The 22,733-nt window shown below is 41.9% G+C and overlaps 1 protein-coding gene across 7 annotated transcripts in view; it reads left to right on the top strand.

Moving 5' to 3' along the window:
• Nucleotides 1-22,733, top strand: part of LOC1279797 (uncharacterized) — a 76,462-nt gene that overhangs the window by 35,712 nt on the left and 18,017 nt on the right. For 6 of the 7 annotated variants that reach the window (XM_061656966.1, XM_061656967.1, XM_061656964.1 and 3 more), the window contains one exon: nucleotides 13,854-14,018. The gene's annotated coding sequence lies outside the window, so the exon portion shown is untranslated. The remainder of the gene's footprint in view (nucleotides 1-13,853; nucleotides 14,019-22,733) is intronic. The other variant, XM_061656965.1, reaches the window with a different exon arrangement.

Raw genomic sequence — 22,733 nt, 5'->3', positions numbered from 1 at the left:
CATTTAATAGAGATGAGTTTGATGAATATTTGATTGGAGTACTTATTCTTCATAAAATGAATTGTCTCTGTATCCGTAATTTCGGTTTTAAGCTACCTCTATTCGCACCTTAACTCTCTGTGCAGACCTGGCTAAATGTGTTGACAGCATCGAACGGGTGGAATGTGTGATGCGATGAGTGTAGTATTATTTGTAGCAAAAAGAGAAAAAAAACACCCCTTCTATTGGTAATAAAAGCAGTCCGAAATTTGGGTCAAATTTAAATAATAAATTGTACGTGTGTTGCTTTCGTATCATGCCCAAACCAAAAAAAAAAACAAAAAAAACACACACACATGCTCACACAGAGCCGTCAATAATTTATTTCCGATTCCAATTCGATCGCAAATATTCAGCGAAATAAACGAAATAAAAAAGTTTGCTTTTGCCGGTTCGCTTCCTTCCCTTCGGGCTTCTTCTTCCCCCGTTGGTCATGAATATTTGAGTACGAAATCAACTCAACTCGGCAATGGTGTGTGTGTGTTTTTGGCTACTACCTCTTGTCGATTGGACTGTTATGTTCGGTGGCGGTTGTTCTCAGCGGTAATAAATATTGACAATTGCCACCACCGCCCCATAGATAACATTTATCTTCGTTGAAGCGTTTGAACCGCCTGCTGCTGCTGCTGCCATTCGGCAAATCCCTTCTAACGATCCGCGCCGTAAAGGATTCGACAGGAAAGGGTAGAAATCTTAATTCTCTTCAGGGAGAGCGAATCCTACGAAATGCATACTTGTGCTGGTGAGATCGAGTTACGGTAAAGCAGCACCATCGAATTGGTGGGTGAGGAAATGTTTCAAAGTCTTCCTTTGAAACTTAAATACATAAAAAAGTGTTTTTTTTCTACATCGGCCGGGCTCTTTCCGCCCGACAGTGTTCAGGGAGATTGGAAGGCCCCGGGGATGATGATATGGGGATTGCGATAGAAATGATTTTCCTCAAAACGTTGTAGAAAAGGGAGAACCGGAAGAAATTGCCAGTTTGAAGGGCTTCAATTTGAGGGGTTTCAATTTTGTTGCTTCTTACGCTGGGGAAGTATTTTAATGCACCAGGAATCCTTAAAAGCTCCAAAACGTAGACGCATTTCCGGCGAGAGCTGGTCCTAGCCACAGTATACGTCGTGATGATTGTGATGAGTAGCGACGAAGGATGATTACATTACAATACACCCTCTATTTGTAGTGCTTGTTGTTGTAGCTTTCTTCACTTGCTAAATAAAGCACAATGGCACTCATTCTTCACCCTTTTTTGGACCTATAGCTCACCACTCATTGACTCATTGTGTCGTAACGCAGGGAGGGAGCGCCCACGTATATGCAAAAGGGGCACTGCTTGCTTGAAGGGCAAATGGGGCAGGGAAAACCCCTATAAATAACCGACCCAGACGCAGGCAATGATCGATTTATGGCCGACCTTGGGTCAGACTGGGAAGGTGTACGGAGCAAACAGCAAACCTGTGCACTGGCCAGTATCCGGGCACTGATTTCGGTTCGCTGAGTTCTCTGTTTTTTTACCACCGTTTTGTGTGTTTTAGCTTCTCCCCAATTCGTTGTGCCAATCACCGTTTGTGCTCTCGACTTCCTGAGGTCAATTGAGGTGAAAATAAAACGAGCTCGAAGGAGTAGGATGTTTATCGACAAGCTGCTGGACCTCCTTATTGCGTTTGGTTTCTCTATTAGCCTATGTAAGCGCGTGGCAAGAAAGCGGCGAGAAACTCAATTAACATATTTACCTTGAAGAAGCCACAGCTAGGGAGTGGTGAGGTAAGAGGTTCTATTGATTATGATTTAATCAAATTTCCATCAAACTGCTTCAACCTCTGCTACCAGTGAACCGAAAAAGTATTTCTTTCACAAAAAAAGAATAGACTCATTCCCCAACGAATTCGATTAAACAAAATTGTAACCAAGCACCTTATTTTCCCCTCCGAATTTCTGGGGTGACCTGTAGGATTATGTTGTTCAGTTTTACTTTTCGTTTGCTGTTCAAGCTACTAACGATTGGTCGTAATTGCTCGGCCAAATGCTTGTTTATTGCTTTTCTGTGCATTTTTTTCAGAAGGCAGCTGCTTTCCCAAGGATAAGCCTTCTGTATTCGATTTTAATAGCTACGTTTAGTACCGGGATTTGGGGTAAAACTTTTTCGCCAGCTTCGTTGTCGATAAAATGGTTCTGAAACAAGGCTTAAAGTGTTATTAACGTTATGTGGCAAGAAATTTAGGACACAGTTTTTGACAAGGATTCATGTTGGTTTAGTAATACTATGTAGTAATAAACATTTGCTTTTCTTGTTGGATTTTTTGTGCCTTTTGCCAACTGTATCGCGAATGGTCATATTGGGCAAAATTGACCAACGAAACCTGTGAAATTCACTTAGCCTTCATTTCCTGCACCTGATAAAGGTTTTCCGGTTCGGTTTTTTTTTATGCTCTGTAGGGTTTACCTTGTGTTTCAAATTTAATAGTCCTTCGCCGTTGTGTCGTGCACAATCCTTTCCCCCCTCCATTTAACAAAAGCACCTGGCGATTAATAATACGCACCAAGAACGAACCCCCTTGTAGGAAGCGTTAATTGTTAACCGCAACGGACAGTTGTCTGCCATCCTTTCGATGCTTTACTTCCCTTTTGCAGCTCCCCCTGACTGGCTGAAGCACTTCCTGCTGTGGCAAAGAATAGCGCTACTGTTTCAAAACCGTTGCCCCACATTCCATACAGCTGGAGAAAGGGGGCAGGCTGCAAGGACATTATCCCTCCGATACCCTTTTTTATGTCAGTGGCACAACAACAACAAAAAAACGGCAGGAAATTAAAGGCTTCTCACTGAAAATGTCATCGGTATTGTTCTTCTACGGTGGGAGCTCGTCGTTTGCCGTTGCGCTCAATGAATGGCTTTTTGTTTCAACGTTTGGTTTCAGGATTTGGGTCACCTGTCGGGTCCCTGTCGTTGTCCGGTGCAAGGATGTGCAGCGGGGAGGGAAGATGTTGTAAGATACACACATTGTGTGTTTGTTTTTGCTTTACAGAACGTTACCTCCACATTGTTGCGTCCCTTTTATGGTTTCGAGCGGCGTAACCGAGGCCCGTTCTGTCCGATTTTTGCTTTATTAATGTTTCATTTTTGCGGTATAATGTGTAATTAGAAAATACGTAAGGTGTAAGGTGTGACAGGGGTGTAGGAAATGTAGGAGGAATGATTCATGGTGGGATCATTCTACGGCATTGGGTGGCATTTGTAAGGCAACAGTTAAATGTGGTCCATGCAGTGGACGAGGGAAAGTGAAAGTAGAATTATTTGATTTTTTTATTATTTATTTCAATCTATTAAATCAATTAGATCTTAAAAATTAATTGATTAAATTTATTAAACATTATTAAATCAATTAAATATTATTTCAATTTGTTTAATAAAATTATATTTAAATCTACATATCTATCAACCTTGTATTTGATATACATTTTATGAATTTTTTTTTGCAATTTTTATTGTTTTTGTAGAATGCTTATTGCGGAATAGAATGTTGTTTCAATTAGTATTTTTTGGTTTATTTTTTATGTTTTTTTATATGATTTTCTCGATTGATCGATGACGAACTAGACCTTGAAAAGTTATGTGCATCTTTTAAAGGCATCAATATTAATATCTTTTTTTAGGGTTATTAAACCCTTTGTTTATGTATTAAAATAAAATGGAATAAATTAAATAAAACTTAAACGGCACATTAGTAGAAACATACTGTTATGCTTCACAAGCACTTATCATTCTTTTTTGTATGCAAATAACTGCAAAAGCATTCCTTTAAGACATCTCAGAGCTATTCATTATATTTAATTATGCACTGGAATGATTATAACGTGCAGTAGATATTTAGTAACGAAGGCGTTACTGTTACCTCTTATCACTGACACATTGTTGCATACCGGATGTTGGGAAAATCGAGCATCATTTCACACCGGGGTGTGCCTACACACACGCTGTCAATGGTGGAAATGAATGTAGATGTGGAAATTTAATTCTTTTTTTTTTGGCTTCCGACAACCAGCTCGTTCCTCTCTGCATATTGTTTTTCCTCTTGAGGATGGTTTTAAATACCCCGAACAAAGTCCCACCTTACACTATCCCACTGTACATGGTAAAAACAATGTAATAAGAATCACGATAGGAAATGTCAATGCGTCGTTCACTTTTTTGCTATGTGATTGTTACTTTATTGTCACTTTGGCAACTAAAAAAAAAACAGAAGACTGTTGCGTTGGATGAGAAAGCCGAGGAGTTGAGAAAGTAATGCCGTTTTTTTGGGAAGGGTTTAATTAACTTTGCATAACAAATTCAGGTGCCTGAATCATCAACGAGCAGGTGGTACTGAACGAGCTGGTTGTAAGTTTTTCTCATTGATGTGCATTATTTTAATAATAATCGCCAGCCCAGAGCGAAAAACAGATGAACATGTCAATTAGTGACACGAGCGCGGGCGACCCACCAGCCTAGGACAGAAACCGAAACGAACCAATCTCGGCAAGCAGCCAATGCTGGAGTGGGGTGGGTGTGTGTGTGTGTGTGTGTGTGTGTGTGTGTGTGTGATAATTAGCTCGCACTGGATCGCACATACCGTTCCTTCCTCCCGGTGAGAGGGCGCACGGCGGGCGATGGTTTGATGTTAATTTTATTAAAAGCTCACAACACAATTAAGTAAAAAATTTCCTTTTCCATTTCCATTATGGTTCCCTTTGCTTTTTGTTGCTGTTGTTGTTTGCTTTGTGTAGACACGTGTGCGACCGGCAAACTGATTCGGTTCGACCATTGTCTGTGTACGCATTTCAACCGTACGTTTCCCCGTCCAAACCCGTGTTGTTGCAATATTTGAATGCGCGTTTGTCCGTGCGAGCGCGTGCGATACAAGACGCTTCCCCGGGAAAAAATGAAAAGCCAAAGCTCCCCCCCGTCTCGTGGTAATTGGTGAAAAGGTTGGTGCTTGATTTTCACCTGCCGTTGTGTGCGTGAGCTGGCCCGGACATTTATTTTTTTGAGCCGCCGTCCTACAGCTGACGGTGGTCGCCACACGAAGATAAACATTCCCTGACGAATGTAACGACGACGATTTCCCGGTTGGTTGTGGTGGTGGAAAGCAAACAGGAAAAAATATGGAAAATGAAAGGAAAAGCTGACTGGCCTACAGCACATTTCTGGACGGTTTTTAAAAGCATTTTTCCCCGTTGTTTTTTTGTTGTTTGGTTTTAGCGAAGGATTGTTCTTGCCCACCCGAACCGAATGGTAAATAAATAAACAGGCTGCTGGGGTTTTGGGTTGTGTGCGGGTCTCTGGTTATCGGTTATTCACCAATGGATGGGCTGCAAGATGTGATTTATGCACGCGGGGGAGCCCGGATCTTTATTTGCTTTGCTGTTTTATTTTCGGTAGCTCTCTCTGCCACACGACGGGTGTGTGTTCGGTTTTGCGGCAATTTGCATTTTATGATTGTGACGAGACACGGCAACAAGTGTTGTAAAAACAAAGCGAGGAATGCTTTTTAGGGGGGGAAAAAACAAAGCTGTTTTTCCCAAAATTTATTTCCATGAAACAAAAAATATATATGAATTTAATTTCCTTGTCAATCATCGAAACCGGTTCACATCTTCTCCATTACAACACTTCTCGCCTGTGAAAGCATCAGCTGTCGTAGCGTAAACAGGCGCAATATTTTCCTTCCATTAACAGTTTGTTGTGTGTGGTCGTTGGGCATACCTCCCCCCCCCCCCCCCCCCCTTCCACCGTTGGCAAGCACATCCGCCGGGGCAGAATAAACACCCAATGACCGGAACTTACTTCGAGGCGCGCGTGAAAGCTCAATCAAAACTTCATCCTTCCCCCTTGGTGGCGTTCTTTCGTCGTATGCCTGTAGTAAGTGTGTGTGTGTGTGTGTGTGTGTCTAATTAGCTGAAATTAATTGCGTTATAAACTGTATTTACCTTTACTGCTTGGGAAATGTGCGTAACCGGGAGGGAGGAATGTGTCATGAACTCTTCAGCAGAAGCAGAACGCCTCGGAGGTCTAGCAGTACCGGGGAATTTTTAGGTGAATCCCCAGCTACCCGGCACTGCTCTTAAACACACACACACACACACACACGCGCACATCTTCCGTGCCCTGTTTCTGGGTGGTGTGGAGTGCATTTTCATTAAAAGTTTTCATGTAACTGAGAGTGGGAAAAAGTAACAAAAAATAAGCAAAGAAAGAGTGAAGTAAAAGTTCTTCTCAGCAGTCGTACACGACGGTACGACAAACGACAGGCAATGATGGGTTGAATTGTTTCCCGGTGGAATACGGCACCATCACACAATTCTTTCTCGAGCACGATGATGCATGATGAAGGAGCTGATGACGGCGATGATTATGATGATGATGGCGATGAGCATGATAATGATAATGGGTATATCTTGCCGGCCGCCTGCTTGTAGAAACTTTTATTGTGTGGCTGTGGTGTAGTGGGGGTTTGGGGTTTCCTCATGTTCTGCAGGAGAGGAACTCCGTTCTTGGCCAACACTTGCCGGATCTATCATGCTGTGTGTGTGTGGTTGCGTTCTCGGGAGGCAGTAGTAATAAAGTTCCACGTTTTATACGCTTTTCCGATTGCTTTATTGGACTCCGAAGGTGGGAGAAGGTGGTGAACCAGTTATAACTCCAGCGTCCGCAGACCAGTAATGATGAAATTTCATCATGTGCTTTATTTCTCCAAGGGAAAATCGTCGTAACTGGACATGGTTGAGGTTAGGTTTTTTTTTTTAGATAATGCTATTTATGAGTAAATTTGCTTGATTTGATTCACGTTTTTGGAAAGATTTGGTTTCAAATTGTATTTGGTATATCAGATTAACTTAAGGGAATACGTTAAAAATCTTATATGATTTTTAGTAAGATTTTTTTTTAGGTCAGATTGTCCCTTTATTGTTATTCTCTGCTTTTCTCGAACGACTTCAATTAAGTAATCGGCAACTTATATTAAAGTACTTGATTACCATTGTTCTAATTTCCAAATAGGTCATCCAAAAAAGGTTCGTAATCACTGCTGTAATAGGAATGACGAACAACGATTTAATGGTTACAGTTTGTTGTACATTTATTGATGAAACTCTTCACCAAATCTTTTTATACATCTTTAACAGGTTGTTATGAACCTCCTGGATTAAAAAATAGGTTTATATGATAATATTTAATAATAAAATTTGTTTGAAAACAGACTTAGCCCAAGTGACATTTGTTCTAAATTTGTAACCATGATCTAAATTTAATCGAATGGTGCTCTAATTACCAAACATTAAAAAATTTTGTGTGATAAACCGTGTTCAACATTTTGTTTGTGCGTGTGTATGACCTTCCTGTATTGGATGATGATGGCGTCTAATCCGATTTAGATTCATTTTCTTAAATATTTGACGAAAAAAGAAGGCACATATCGTGCAGCGTTATTTTGTGATAATTCGTTTTTTTTTTTGGTACAAAAAGACTAAACGACCAGTTACAAAGATTGCCTAATCCCCCAATCGACCAATCAAAAAACGTTATTTCCCAAAGGATAGAGCAGTAAGTATCGAAAAAGTCACATCACAGTCGATTTTAAAGGGCTTGTTCTAAAAATCCCTTAAGCTGGTGCAGTTTAAGGGAAGTTTAAGGCGTCAGTTTAAGGGAAATAGCACGAAAAACCCGATTTTAGAACTCGAAAATGTCAATTGGGATATTACTTTAGGTATTTTCTTTATTATATCTTCTCGATTAGTTTTCTTAAGCTACTTTTGTTAACACCTGCTGTACACTGTACAAAATTTGTAGAATATTATTTAAAAAAATGTTTTAAACAGTTTCGATATTTATTTCCTTTTCAATTGTTAGTTTTCCTCAACCACCATTGTTATGAATCCAGACCTTATATTTATAATTATTTTTATAAGGTTTCAAAACATATCAATTATAAATGATTGATTCAAATTTTGAATTATTTTGAAGCCCAACTTTATTTGTTGGAACATTTCTAAGGAATGTATTAAATAAATTGAAATCAATAATCAATCCATTTCCTACCAGATGGAATTGTTAAGAATTAGTACCTCGCAGATCGGGAAACCCCGTAATTGTATGTTACATTTAAATTGTCTACCCAGTACTTAGTAAAATTAGCAATATGACGTTCTTACCTTGTCGGCATCTTTACTTGTCGCATAAATCATGAAAGGTTTCATTTTTCCTGGTCTAAACTGCAGGTTAAAGTCCGTTCCTTACCTCTGTCCGTAAAGCCTGAAGCCACATAAACTGTGGCGCATTATTAACAACGCCGCACCACAACAGCGACGATGGCGGGCGCTAGCAAGAAGTGATCATATTTTTCGGTAAATCCCTTTAAACAGCTGGAAACCCCCTTACGTTTTTAAAGCGGTCTAATCAATCACCCAAAAGCCGTTCCCCCTCCCCCCCCCCTCCTTCCCATTACACCAGTAATTAGCTGGTGCGTAAGTGGCGCAGAGCAGCTATTTTCACGCACAACAACCAACAACCCCCGTAACCACATCATCTTTTTGCCAGCCCATCTCCATCCATTATGCACCTTATTGGCGCGCAATGGAGCTTGACGTTTTATGCTTCAGCATCTTGCAATGGATGCCCACGCCGGTGAAACCATCCAGTATAGATCTCAATAATAATATTTCGAGCAGTTTTTCTCCTAGAAGCCAGTCACGCTAAAAAAAAGACAATAAAATACGTCTAGAAATAAAGCAAATGTATTTTTGAAGCATGAAAGTATTTCATTAAAAGTACCGGCGTTGGTGGTGCTGCTACCTATTGAAAGCTTTCTTTCACCGGCGCGCAGTCCACCCCACGCACACGCAAAACACATTAGGAGCATAATTTATAATACGATCGCCTCCTAAAATTGCCAATCAGCGTAGAGAAGAAGCACTGTAGCATAAGCTGTCTAGATGCTGTGGCGTGCAGCATAATAACTTTCCATTTTATTTGCCCGCGGGTGCGTTTTTTTTAAAGGTTCAGATCGACACCATTTGAGTCTAGTTCAGGCAACCAGTTCATTAGGGGGTCGCGAAAGACGTTTACACCCGTAGAAGAGCTTGATGTGGATGTAGTGCCATGAGTGGTTTGGTTAAAAAAAAGCGATCGAACTGGCTCTCATTCTCTCGCTTTGCGGCTCTACCCACGGGAATATGCGAATTGTTCGTTGGAAGATGCTCCTCGGACGATGTCCTCTGCCCGCACCGAAGAAGAAGGTCAGCTGGTGTTTTAATTGGGTGAATAAAATTTAATTTCAACCATATTTACTTCAGTGCACCATTGCGAATCACCATGGGGTGTGTGGTGTGCGTGCAACCTGAATAAAGTCTTAATTGTCCCGAGACGCGCGTGGCCCCTTCTCGGTGGTCCAACTACAATCCACTTAGATTGGATTAAAAAGGATGAGATTATCGAGACGAATTTTAATGGTTACGGGCGTCACCATCGAGTTGCTGTATAACTTCGCTGTCATGACACCGTCACGAGACACCATCAGAAGCTTTTGCACAGCGGGAGCATGAAGGCTAAAGGCGTCTTGATAAGAGTGCAAAAAAAAGGCTCCTTCCCCCGTGTGTGGTGGTTATTAAAAAAAAAAGATAGAGCAAGGAAAAGCTTTCCCAGCACACCACCTTGCGTCTGTACTGCACCTGAAGGGAATGATTCGCCAAATGAAAATAGGGAACGGAATTCGCTCGATGTCATACGGAGAGTGAAATTTCGTGTAAAATGCTGGTAAAATGTGCAGTAGCTGCAGCGAGTGCAGTGCATGTAATTGCTTTCGCCTCGTTCGCCCGCGGTTGTTGGCTGCAGCTAATGAGCTCGCTGACACACACACTCACACATTACGCTCATTCTAAATTAGGTCGATTGAATCGATTTGAATGGGGTTCAGCACCGCTCCTTCGTTGGCGTACCTACTACTATACCTCTACTACTGCCAACGGTTGTCAAGTGGGGGAAATGCTTCTTAATGATCGTTCACCGGTTCGGGCACTCGCGCTGGTACCGCACATAACGTCAGCACAATTTTCCCTCTTTTGTGCACTTTAATTACTGCTGCGCCATACAACAAGGCTCGCCAAGCTTGGTGGTTGTGGTGGTGGTGGCCTCCTTCTTTCCCTCGCAGTAACAACATTGTTCAGACACAGAGCAGTGGGGAGTGGAGGTTGAAAATCGGTAAGGTAAGGGGGGAGAGTGAAAAAAGTCACTTAAGCCAGTAGAGACTGACGAAAAATTTGCATGTGAGAAGCGAGCGAAAAATCAATCAATTAAAACCCGCTGCCAATACTCCCGTCAACTAGCGAAGAGGCGGGCGGTTACAGTTACATCGTCGGTGGAGCTCTTCTGGAGTATGCTAAGGGGGTGAGAAAAAGCTCCACTTTACCTTCAATGGTTGGGCCCGGTCGAAAATGCCTACAAAGACAATGGTAAGCACTTTGTCTATCGACCCACAAAAAAAAAAAATAAGACTTGCACACATCAGCTGCATCGGCGTGGGGAGGAGAGTGGCGCACGGTTTGCAAAGTTTCGCGTTTGCACATTCCTTTCCGCGTGGTGCGCGCTTGCATGCTGAGGGTGGGAAAGGTGCACTCAAAGAGCCGCCCAGCCGCTCGTATTTGGTTTTGTGCGGTGAAAATGATACACCACCGACCATTTCCCATCCCCCCTGGTGCATGCTGCATGCTCAGCGAAAAAGGAAGTGAACGAAGCCCCGCTTTTCCGTGAAGGACGTTTCGTGCTTTCGAGGGCAGCGAGCGTCTTTGGTTGAATGTCAATGAGCCAACACACATACACACTCGGTCCCATTGCATCAAAGTGTGAATGAGGTGCCAAAATGCTCTCTAGGAAGATAGGGAAAAGCGATTTTGTTCCGTTTCCTCGCTTCTGTGATATGCACTCTGGTGACGTAGAGTGCGCTATGGCTGTGATGGAAGTTATACAAAAAAAAAAAAACTTTTGAAAGCCCTCACAATTTTTAACACGATGCCTTTTTCGGTTTGCACATTGCTGCAGATTTTGTTCACCAGGGAAATCTAACACAAAATTCTCCCTTCGGGTTGTTGTGTTTGTCTGAGGATTGACACACGGCAATGGTATGGCAGCACTGGGAGTCATTTAAGGATAGAAGGGTGATGTGGACATCTTTGAAAATAGAGTCCGTACACATTTGAAATTAATTTTTAACATTAAAATATATTTTTATTAGCTACTGGACCCTATTATGAATGTTTTGTGCAATGCTGGAAACATTCCAGGAGTTAATGAAGTGATGCCTTAAAATGATGATTGAAGACTTAATAATGTCTTCCACAATTTTGCAGATAGTATGATAAACATATCATGTTTTAATAATGCTACAAGGTTGTTTGAATTTTTTTTGATATTTTTAACAGTGTATCTTCCATTGAATAAAACGCTTTAAATTTAAGTCAAGCAATATTGTTTTAAACAAAAAGAGATTATTGAATTTATCAATTAAAACCGTTGTTAAAAAGGATGAAAAATGCAAATGAAAACATTAAATATAATCAAACATTTCATCCTTGCGGAATGGAAGGGCATATGTCATATTTTTCATTTCATAATCAACTCTTTTCACTTGCTTTTCCGGATTGATCAAAGTGGTTATATATACTGCACGTGGTATACTATCGCAACTCTCAAATAATGATGAATTAAATTCGGAACTTGCACAGCAATTTATTTATGATAAATTTATAAGTATTTTATGGACCTTGGATTTTACAAAAAAATCATTTTAAGACGTTTTTATGCAGTGAATTGGATAGAAGTACCGAATTATTATTGTTGTTTTACTGTTTACTGTTCTATTCTGTTCTACTATTTTAATTTAAAAGTCCAAACAGAATATTTCTTTCATTCTGGAAGTAAGTAAAAAAACGGAAATGAACAGACCATTTTTAAGACTTACCATCTGTAATGTGGTTGACAGTGCCGCAATACGTTACTGTCAATGTCATAAAAAAATTAACTGAAACAAAATCCATATCAGCGTCACGTACTCAATTGCGATAATCAGAGTAGATACTCAAAACGATTGGTGTGACCAACACATACTTCATGACAATTTAGCGAACATTGCTTGGTCATGCCTTTTTTTTATTGTGATCAGTTCTGCAAAATGTCACTGACATAGACATGACAAATTCCGGCTGAAACAAAATCATGTCAGCGTCACGGGCTCAACTGTGATGATCACTAATGAGACTTAAACAGTTCTTGCGACCATCACATGCTTTGTGACATTTTGTGCGACCAACTATTGATCAGTTACTTGGTCGCGACAAGAGTTGGGCGCTCATCAAAATGTCACCAAGCATGTGATTGATTCACCAACTGTTTGAGTCTCGTGTCTGATCATCTTAGTGCAAGTGAGCTAATTTGAGCTTCGTTTCGGACATGAGTGTTGGTGATTAAAACAGTGGCATTTAGCAGTACTGTTCACAGCCAGAAAAAAAATCATGATAATGCTTTTGCGCCGGCATTAAGCTCAGCTTGTCAGTCAGAGTTTCGCGTTTGACTCAAGCACACTCGCATGTTGTGTTCGGCATGTCATGACGCACTTTCATTGAGTATCCGCAATGCGCATCAAGGCACCACGGATTTGTTCAATGTTTTCGTTGGTGAAAATCTCGTGATGCTCATGACATTTTGCAGCACTGGTGGTTGACATGACAGATAGCCTAGTTCTCTTTTCACAGTACTAATTTAAAAAAACGGAAAGCTACTCTAGCATGTCCATATTGCCCCATGGTCCCATACGTTTGCCTTCTTTTGTGGCTTTCTCAATCGTACCAGAAAGAAAATGCACTATTCACCGCAGAACGAATATCCGCAGTCCGTGTAAGAGCTTTCCCTGCATGCCAAGCTTTCTTTTTATCTCGCTCCACTTGTAAGAAAAGTCATCCTCGCAGCAAGGAAGCAGCATACTATATTTGGCTTTATAAAAAGAAAGGATTCCCTGTCACGCCAGTCCCGCTGCTGGTGCTCCATGGAAGTAGAAAACGGCAAACAATAAATCACACACCATTAAGAGTGTCTTCCTGACCGGGAGGGGCGCTCGGTCTCTTAGTATCTTTGGCGCAATGTACCTTCAAGTGAAACTCTGTTCCACCATCGCCGAAGCAACGGCCACGGCATATACAATACAATCGTTCTTCGTTTTCAGATTGTTGCTTTATTGTGGTAAGAGTTTTCCTTTCTACTACGGTCAGATTATTTTAATCCAACACTGGGGAGGTGTAAAAAAAAGAAGTTGGGACATTTTCTTCAGCAAACTTTACCGGAGCTTGATTAAAGGAAAGCCTGGATGCGCGAAACTTCCCAAAGAGCTCGACAGTAACCTTCGGCAAGGAACACGATTAAGGATACTTTTTAGCCTGTCTGTGTGAGTGTGATTGCCATGATCGCTCAGAGTGTTTCAATTTTAATTTCAACATTACCCAAAAGTGTGTTAAATATTTATAACCGTTTTTTTCTCTCACCACCCATCCAAACGAGCTGCTTCCTCCATGCTTTCTTTGTTGCGCTCGGCGGTTGCGTGTGACTTACTCACTTTCCCGTGCGAAAGCCAAGCCAAAGCGCACGAACCGAAAGTGTTCCTCTTTTGTTCTATGCTAAATGCTGTGTAATTTATTCATTTCGGTACCGAGACAGAGCAAGCCCTCCTGCCCTCCCCGTCATTATGATTTTATTTTTTCTGTAACATTTTTTCTCGTTTTCTTTGCTCGTTCCATTCCAGCAGTCGCAAGCAGCTCAAGCAACGGAAGGCGGAAGGAAGCAGACTGATTAAAGTCCTCAGCCAACGGTTTTCTTGCCGGCCTCATCTCTGACCGGTTGGCGGGGGGAAGAAAGTAGTCGGCACACAGGATCCACCGGCGGGGAAGAAGCCGCGCACCATTATCCAGTAAGTAAAATGTGTCATTTCGTCGTCGTGTGTATGATGCGGTAAGATGGTCCCGCACCACAGTGGCGGTTACTCGGCGTGTGTGCGGGGCTCGTTTTAAGGGTCTTTAGTCTCGTGGCGGCCATTTTTGCGAGCCGTGTGGTGAGACGTGGCTGTGTCATTGTTACGAGCTTGGAGAGCGACCGAGGCCTGGTGGATGAGAGGACCGGCTGTACACAGGCGGACACAGGCTGATGACAAGCGGTTGTCAGTGCTTGGTTTCCGGTCCGTTGGTTTCGCTCCATTCCATTCCATCCTCCGGCAAGGAAGGGAGAACCACTCCGTGGGCCTTTGTGCGTGTGTACCCGTGGTGGTGCGCTTTACTGGACGGCATTCTTTGCGTCCGTCATTCCGTGCAGGTCATGTTCCAGTAGGCTGCGTTCGGATCCGATTAGCGTGTGTCGCTTGGTTTCACGATCGTCTCCAGGTCCAGGTGCGAGTGTTTGTGGTTTGCCGGGTCTTTCCGCGTCTCATGCTTTAGAAGAAAGTGGACAAATAGCCCCGGCCGTGTGGCGGTGTCTTATGGTAGAGGATTTCGTTTCTTTTTCCACCATTCCAAGCCGCCGCGACCAAACACCACAGTTTCACCCCTCTGGTGCTGGATAATTGGTAATGTTTGCATTTTCCGTTAGAACACACTCTGCTGGGGGAGACACTCGTGCTCGTCTTAAAAGCCTGCCTACCAGCGGCAATGTGTCCTACCAGCGGCTCCTCCGTAACGGCTCTACGGTCGTCTTACTCGGCCAGCCGTGTGCCTTCGAGCGTCCCGGTCCTGTAGTCGGTGTATGACCGAAAAATTAAAAAAAATGTGCGTCGTCCACCACTACCCAAAAAGACACAAGAATGTCTAAGCAGAGCCTTAGGTCAATGTGCGCACCACTAACTGCACACACTGCGGCATTTTGTGCGTTTTCCCGACACTGCCCAGCCCGTGGTGGTTCGGTGAGTTTCGGTGGATGCTGAAAAGTTGATCAAACAACATTAATGCTGCGCGTTAAACATGATGGCGCACACACGGCACAGCGACAGCAACGTCCAGACGACACGCACACCGGAAGATTCACGGTGCCAGCGACTGGGACCGGTGGAAGACGACGGCCGCTGCTTCCTCGTAGGAAAACGATGGGCCCGCCCGAGGTCGTATCGAGAATTGTGCGCAGGCAGGCAGAGCGATATGTTTGCCACACGACCCGCCAGGTATGTGTGCTGCGTTCATTGGAATGCAAATGTTTGCTCTTGCTGCCGCTGCAGATGGCGGAGGACGGTGCCTGGCCAGGGGTTTGCTGGGAAAGTTAGGAACATTTATCGAAATTCCATCAGACGGTGTGGTAGTAGCGTCTTATTTGGAGGGTTTTTTTTTTCTTTCGTGGAAGGTTGCTTTCGGGCGAAAATTGATTTTTCGAATATCCCATTTTCAGTGAGCAGGAAGGTTTTACATTTCAAGGGAATTGCTATTTCGGGACGGTGTGTTTATATTACGATGGAAATTTTGCGGGAAATAGCAACGTGTCTGATCTCCAATGAAACGGTGAGCTGTTGACAAATTCACAGTTTGTTCGCATTGAATGCAACGTTAAACTTGGTTTCTGCGTAAATGTCAGCTAAAGAAGTGGTTAGAGGCAGTATTATGACGAAAATATGTGTTTTTTCTGTTAAAACAACCTGATTTAAGCAATCGCTCGCTAATTAAAGATTGTTTTAAATTTGGTCTTCCCTTTTTTTATGTGAAAATGTAGATGTAAAATGTATTTTGGTCATCGATAAATGCAATTACCTAACGTATGGAACATACACATTTCTTCCTTTCTTCCTCATTGTGAATTTGAATGAATATAATTGAGCTTTACATAATAAAACCCCATATCTTTACATATTAGTGCTCTTTTCGAAACATTAGGGTTTTATTGCACAATGGTCGTTTTATTTGTAAACCGATTAACAACATATTACATTACAATTATATTGAAATTAAACGATTCAACATTTTCAATGCCAGAGCGCTTTATCCTAAAATGGTCCTTCGAACCGGATTGTCGGGTCACTCTTAATGCCTCAACGTGATATTAATAAACATAAATATAAAAACCTGTCATTGGTTATTTCACACTATCTGTCTTCGAATCTTAAAGGTTTCATTACAATCAGTGCTCTTTATTTGTAAACTAAATCGTATCAAACGATTGATCATTTCCAATGCCACAGCGCTCAAGCGGGAAATAGTCCTTCGAACCGGATTGTCAGGTCAGATGACTCTTCATTTACCTTCAACAGTTATAATCCTGCGGGCCGGTCTGGTGGTACCGTCGTCAACTCGTACGACTAACAACATGCCCGTCATGGGTTCAAGCCCCGAATAGACCGTGCCCCCATACGTAGGACTGACTATCCTGCTATGGTAACAATAAGTCACTGAAAGGCAAGCTCACTTTACTAGTGGGTACAGGCAGGCCTTGACCGACAGCGGTTGTTGTGCCAAAGAAGAAGAAGTTATAATCCTGCAATAGCGCAAACAACTATCACTGTCTTTTAACGTCTCGTTCTAGCCTATCATTTCATAATGATTCTGCATAATGAACTGCAAACAAACACTGATTACAAAACTGTCCATTTTATTCTATGTGTGAAAAATCCCTTTCGTCCTCTTATGTGCTCGTAATAGCGTAAAATTCATCATGCACACACACGCGCACGCATCTTCCTACTGTCCCATGCTACGGACTTGATGCGCCGCTACACGTAGGAAGCGACCTTCCTTGGATTCTATTTATGGTTTGTTGGGTGTCCTTTTTCTACTTTTACCTACGGCCCGTGTAGGTGTACCCGAGCCGTGGAGAGATTGTCTGGTGGAATGTCTTCGTCATCGCTCCAAGAGGAAGCAATCTGCTGCACGTTGTGAATGCGATCTGCCATTTGTTGCGCGGGCGAAAGGGGCTGATTAATCTTGCCTCCCCCCCCTTTATCGCACAGTCCTCGCATTGTGGTGGTTTCACCTTTCATGGGAAAACTTTTTCACCGGCCTACAACTCTCCTTCGGTGACCCTTTTTTTGTTTGGGTGGAGGAGCTTGTTAAAGCAAGCAACACAATATCTGAAATCGTGCGTGGGAAAACGTGATTTTTGGTTGTGACAGTTGTTATGACGCTGTGCCGAAATAAAATGCTATTAAAGAATTCATACGGATGACATCATTTCTACTGTTGAGATGGTGTTTAAAATAGGAAAATATGGTTTATAAAAATAAACAAAATGACAAAAGAAACCTGAAATGAACTCAAAAGCACGAGATGTGGTTATGACACATGCTACTCTTGCTGAAGCTTTATGTTTGTTTCTGAAATTTCCTTCCATCCAGTAGGGATGGTAATAAGAATGACTTATATAAAAGCTCATCCTTGTTTCATCCAGCCTTCAACCACGGTCGCCACCATTGTCTGTTAGGGGGAATGAAGCCTGCTGGAGATTGTTTCATTTGCATTCGTTGTTCGGAAGCGCACTCTCCAAAAGCTCTTCTATGTACGGCAAGCGGAGCAGAACGCATCCATCGTGCAATTGGGAAGATCCCTCGAGATACTTGTGTACATGGGGCGCGTTCGCCAACACAAAAGCCTTCTGAATAGAGTAATGAAACAGAAACCACGCAGCCGGGTTGCCCATTGCAAAGTGTAGGAGAGAAAATATTGGAAAAACTAGCTCTGTTATATGGCAAATATTGGGTCTTTAAAGATAGAAAAATATTTTAACGTGTAATATACACGATCAGAGCTTCTTTTTTTTATTTGTTGAAGGATAATCTACATCATAATCAGTATCCTCTTTATGGTTCAGAGTTGCTAATTGAGAGCGAGGTATAGTATTACAAATGAAGATTGTTTTCTCTATTACAGCCATACCAAGTTGATTAAAGATTGAATTGCAACGTTTGAAGGAAACTTTGGACTTTAAGTGATATTATTGTGTTCGTTTGGGAAATACATCTTAGGTCTAAATTCGTCCTTGGATAATCTACGAGGAGTAGTTCATTTACTTTGATTTTTACTTTTTAGCTGTGTATTCGTATGGTTGACAAAATAATTAGGTACAAATATTAAAAATACAAGATTTAACATTCCCAACTGCACATTGGCAACATTTCAATGTGTCGGCATATAAACATTTCAAATTCAAATTTGGATGCTTGCGTTTCTTAGCATTATTTATATAATTTCAGCTGCCGATTGCCACACTCATAATAAACCTATTATTAAAACTCAAACTTTTCGGAAAAAACAAAAAGAAGAAGAATTGGTTGGAGTTGTAACATCCCCCATAAAAGGTTAGCTAAGCTAAACCCATTAGTCAATATAGGAGCTTATTTAGTAATTGAAAGATCCAGAAACATTTATTTCAACACTAAAAGTACCAAACATACGCACAGAAATCAAGCAAAGGTCTGCGTAAAGGATATGTTGGGATCATCTAATTCCCAACATAAAGAATGCTTTAATTTGAATAAGCTTTTAATCCTTTTGATTCGCTGAGATGAAGTACATTGACTCTCTTGAAAGCAAAAGGTAACCATAAAACATTTTAAAGGATGTTGAAACAACCCTCCCAACATCCCGCTGTATAGCTTTGAGATTCATGAGCTCCAAAGTTAAATCCCAGGACAAAAACAGCTTGCATCTGTCCGTATTGCCCGGGCAGGCGGGGCAATTCCGCATCGATCGTTACTACCTACCAACTCCAAAACAAAACGAGTAACACACGCACATTGGCTATTGGCCACATAAAACACACCACGGACACAACAACACCCGATTAATACAGCCCTGGATATATCTTATCTACGGTGAAAACCATAAATCACCGCCCTTGCTGCTGCTGTACCATACCATACGCAAAACCTGGGAGCTCTTTAGTGTCCGCTGAGGTGTGCGTTGAGATTTGTGTGCCTACGCCAACGAACCAGGGCACAGCAAGGGCAGTTTTGCGGGCGTTTTAATACTGTCCTGAGCGCAGGATACAGTCCGAGAGCGGTACGGATCTGGAAACGTCATTCCACAAACCATACAAACAACGCCAACAGATTGTTGCGTGCTCCAGAAGACCCCCTGGACACACCGGACCAAACCGCCTCATCCTCGTGGTTTATTGTCGTGTTGAGGGAAGGGGCGTTAGGGGAAATAAATTCGACATTAATAGTTCGCGCCGCAAATAATATCACGTAACAGCGGCGGGAAGGAAATGGTGAGCAATTATTCTTACCCTCCGGTTAGATTAAGGTTGAAGGTTCGGAGCTTTCTGGCCATGCGCCAGCGAGAAGCTGGCCCTATAATAAAGTGTGGGAGGCACGTGCTTCGAATCATTAACCGATACGGGAATGAAAAATGGGATTTCGGAGCTCGGTGCTTCTGAGTGATCGAAGGCGCCTGTTGCCAAACCTGTTGCGAGAGGACATTCTGCTGGCGATCGTACTCCGGTCGTAATTGATATTTCGTGCCAAATGTCCGCAACGGTGTGTTTTTTAATCTCTTCAGGGTCTGCCTTCGCATCCATTCTGGACGTTGGTTGGAATTTTATCATGCTTTTAATGTCCGCCAGGATCGGCCCGGAAAGAACATCTGTAAACAACGGTCCGGTACACGCTCGTTGCATTTATGATGTGTGGTAGGGGGGAGGTCTCTGGGCATGGTCTCTGGCAATTCTGAGGTAACGATTTGGAGTGTTTTACCCCGCTGTTCTGCAGCCATTGGGTGTAATTGTAACAATTACGTTACGCTTTCCACCACCACCGTGGAGCACACATTGTCATGGGAGACATATCTCTGCCGGTAGCAGCACCCGGTGACCATCATCACCCGTGTGTGTTGGCATCATCGTGTGTTATGGCATCGCATCGGGAGCTGTCGCGAGTGGTACAAACTGTTGCAATTCCTCCGAGCACCATATGAAATGTCGTGTCAAATTAGATGATGAAACAGGGCGGCGTCCACGTGTTCGACGAGGCAGCGTCCAGAGAAAGGGTGATGGGAACCTATAGGAAGCTACTCCACACCTGTCGCTTTCGGTGCAAAACCCCTCCGCATTAGCGCATAGCGCGGGAATGCCATTTTCCAATGGTCGGGGGCACTCATCCGCAGGGGGACGGCCCAATATCAGCGCGAGACGGCAAAATCTCATCGCCATCATCAGCAAAAAGCGGGAGGACAGGCGTCACCTGCCGCACGGGAGATACTAATCCTCCAAAACGAGCATGACAGAAGAGGATGACAGCGAAAGCAAAAATAGCAAACAAATAGCATCGGCTAACCACAGTACGGCTCACGAGTGCGCGACTGACGAGAGTGAAAGAGGCACAATAATAATGACCCACACACGCTAATGCAATGTATGATTGTAGCTAATTGAGCTCGCGCTCTCATTGCGCAACTCCTGCAGGTGGCGTGGGGTGCGTTGGTCAGTGAAAGCGAGCTTTACCGGCCGCGTTACTGTCATGTGCAATGCACCCCAGGGGCGGGAGAGGTTTTATTTTGATGCTGCGACCCCCCCCGTTTCCTTCGGGGTGTTTTTTTTCTGTTGTAGCTTCACTTCTTACATCGTTAAAGTAAGGCGGCAAAAGTAAAGGGGCTTCAGCTTACCCCTCTAGATAGCCCAGTGTGGTGTAGTTATGCACTCGAACGAGGGAAGCATTTTCGATGACTTTGTGTGCAAATTCCTGGGCCCAAATGTGAGTGCAAAAGGATGAGCCGTTGGGAAATGCGTGCGGTGGATTATATGGGAGCCCATTTCCGTTTAGGTTAATTTTAGGGTTTTTATGGGGAAATATTTTAAATAAAAAATAGGCTTTCTTTTGCTGCCGGTGGCATCCGCCGTCCTAAATTATGTGCGTAGTAGTTATATTTATTTCGAAATTACTATGCATTTGCGGGACAAAATAGTACACATTAAGGCGAGTGGAATTCGCGGGTGCTCAAACATTGTTTCATTAGGTAACATAGCTTTTGTTTGTTTAGTTTTACACTTTTAGCTTTGTGGTTTTATGTAATACCTGAGTTTTGGTGATCAATTCAGTAAGGGTTACAAAAAAATAGATAGTTATTTCTACTAAATGTTTTGCTAATAAAGAACGACCCATTCGTATCCATGCATGCAACACTAACAGATATCTGCAAAAAAAAATATACAGACTTTTGCTTTAATCTTTCGGCTTCTTAAGTCTTAAGTGAGTTATTTGTGATTATATTTGACACGTTAGTTGATTCTCCTTCTAGCCGTAGGATAAAGTTATGATTTCAACAAAGCTAGAAAATACTAACAGAGAAGCATTGGGACATTCAAAACATCATTTTCATGAATGAAAGCAAACATGAACAAAAACTGTTGAAATTTTCAAAACGACGTGAGTTTTCACTGCTTGTTTTGAGCTTATTTGCCAATTATTAGTAGCCTGTAGACTAAATAAATTTGGTTAAAAAAAGCGAATACTCCTGAAAAAAATATACAAACAACTGTAGATGACAAGGTGATCGATTGCATTTCGATCTATTTACAATGGGTGTTGAATTGAATGAAAATATTATTCCTCATTTCTTTTTTTATTAATTTGTCTTGTCTCTCATATTGTTGTTGGTGGTTTTCGTCAAATTATCAGTTTCGTGGGAGAACAAGAGAAGTTTTTAAATTGATGATATATTCAATTGAATTATATAATATGTTGTTGTTGTCGATCTAGTTTAGCGTGTTAAAGTTAATATATTTAAGCATTATTTCGTACCATACCCTGTGAAAGACAACGTCAATGTCATTGAGGTTTTTATCCCCAACCTCTGTTTTATGTTGAACTACCCAAAAGGAACCTTCCAATGGATTCCTCTTTGGAAATTAGTTGGTTTCAAATTGAAAACTAAGGTTAGAAAGAGAATTCGAAATCTTTTCATCTATTGGAATGGATTTCTATTCATTTCTTTTCATCTATTACGGATTAAAACGTGTGCAAGAACAATGAAATGGGCAGTAGAATAGAATGTGCGATAGTAGTAAGTTACATTTGTTTGTCTATCGCTTCAGTAGACAATAGCTCTTCGAAAGAACGAGTTTTCTTGCAGAGAAAACTGATATGTATCTAGAGGAACGTTTGTGGGGTAGTTTGTGGATTGGTAGTTTGTGTCCTAGAATCAGTATTGTGGCTCGACTTCCTGTATCAGACATTTCCTAACTTCTCGATCTCAATACGAATTGTTTGTGCTAGAAACTGTTATCATAGAATTTTGTACTAGGAATTTTCAACGACCCATTTTGTCATTTGTTCTTCAAATAGTCAATGTATAAAGGATTTCAGAAGGAAATTCTCAGGAGGAAATTTCTCGTCTTTTGACATTTGGAAGAAGGCGACTTTGCTTCGATGGATTCCCGATATGTTGTAGGCCTTCAAAAGGTTGAATGCATTGCAATAGAATTCAGATTTCTCGGAAATATCCAATAATGCGAACATGGAGAAGTGAAACCTTACTTCCTGCCTTACGAAGTTCGTTTCAAAGCAAACGAACGTCTTTTATTTATTTACATTATATTTACATTATATTTCTGAAGCAGATCTTTTGTTAAATTGGAATCATACTACAAATCCAGTTCAAAGTTATTTGGGATATATATGTTGATGATTTTAAATTAGTTATTGAAAAATCCTGATGAAAATCTC

This window comes from Anopheles gambiae, chromosome 3 (assembly GCF_943734735.2).
Source record: "Anopheles gambiae chromosome 3, idAnoGambNW_F1_1, whole genome shotgun sequence".
In the NCBI taxonomy this organism is placed as follows: domain Eukaryota; kingdom Metazoa; phylum Arthropoda; class Insecta; order Diptera; family Culicidae; genus Anopheles; species Anopheles gambiae.
The sequence above is the reverse complement of the archived record's forward strand: the minus strand, read 5'-3'. Positions and strand labels throughout refer to the sequence as shown.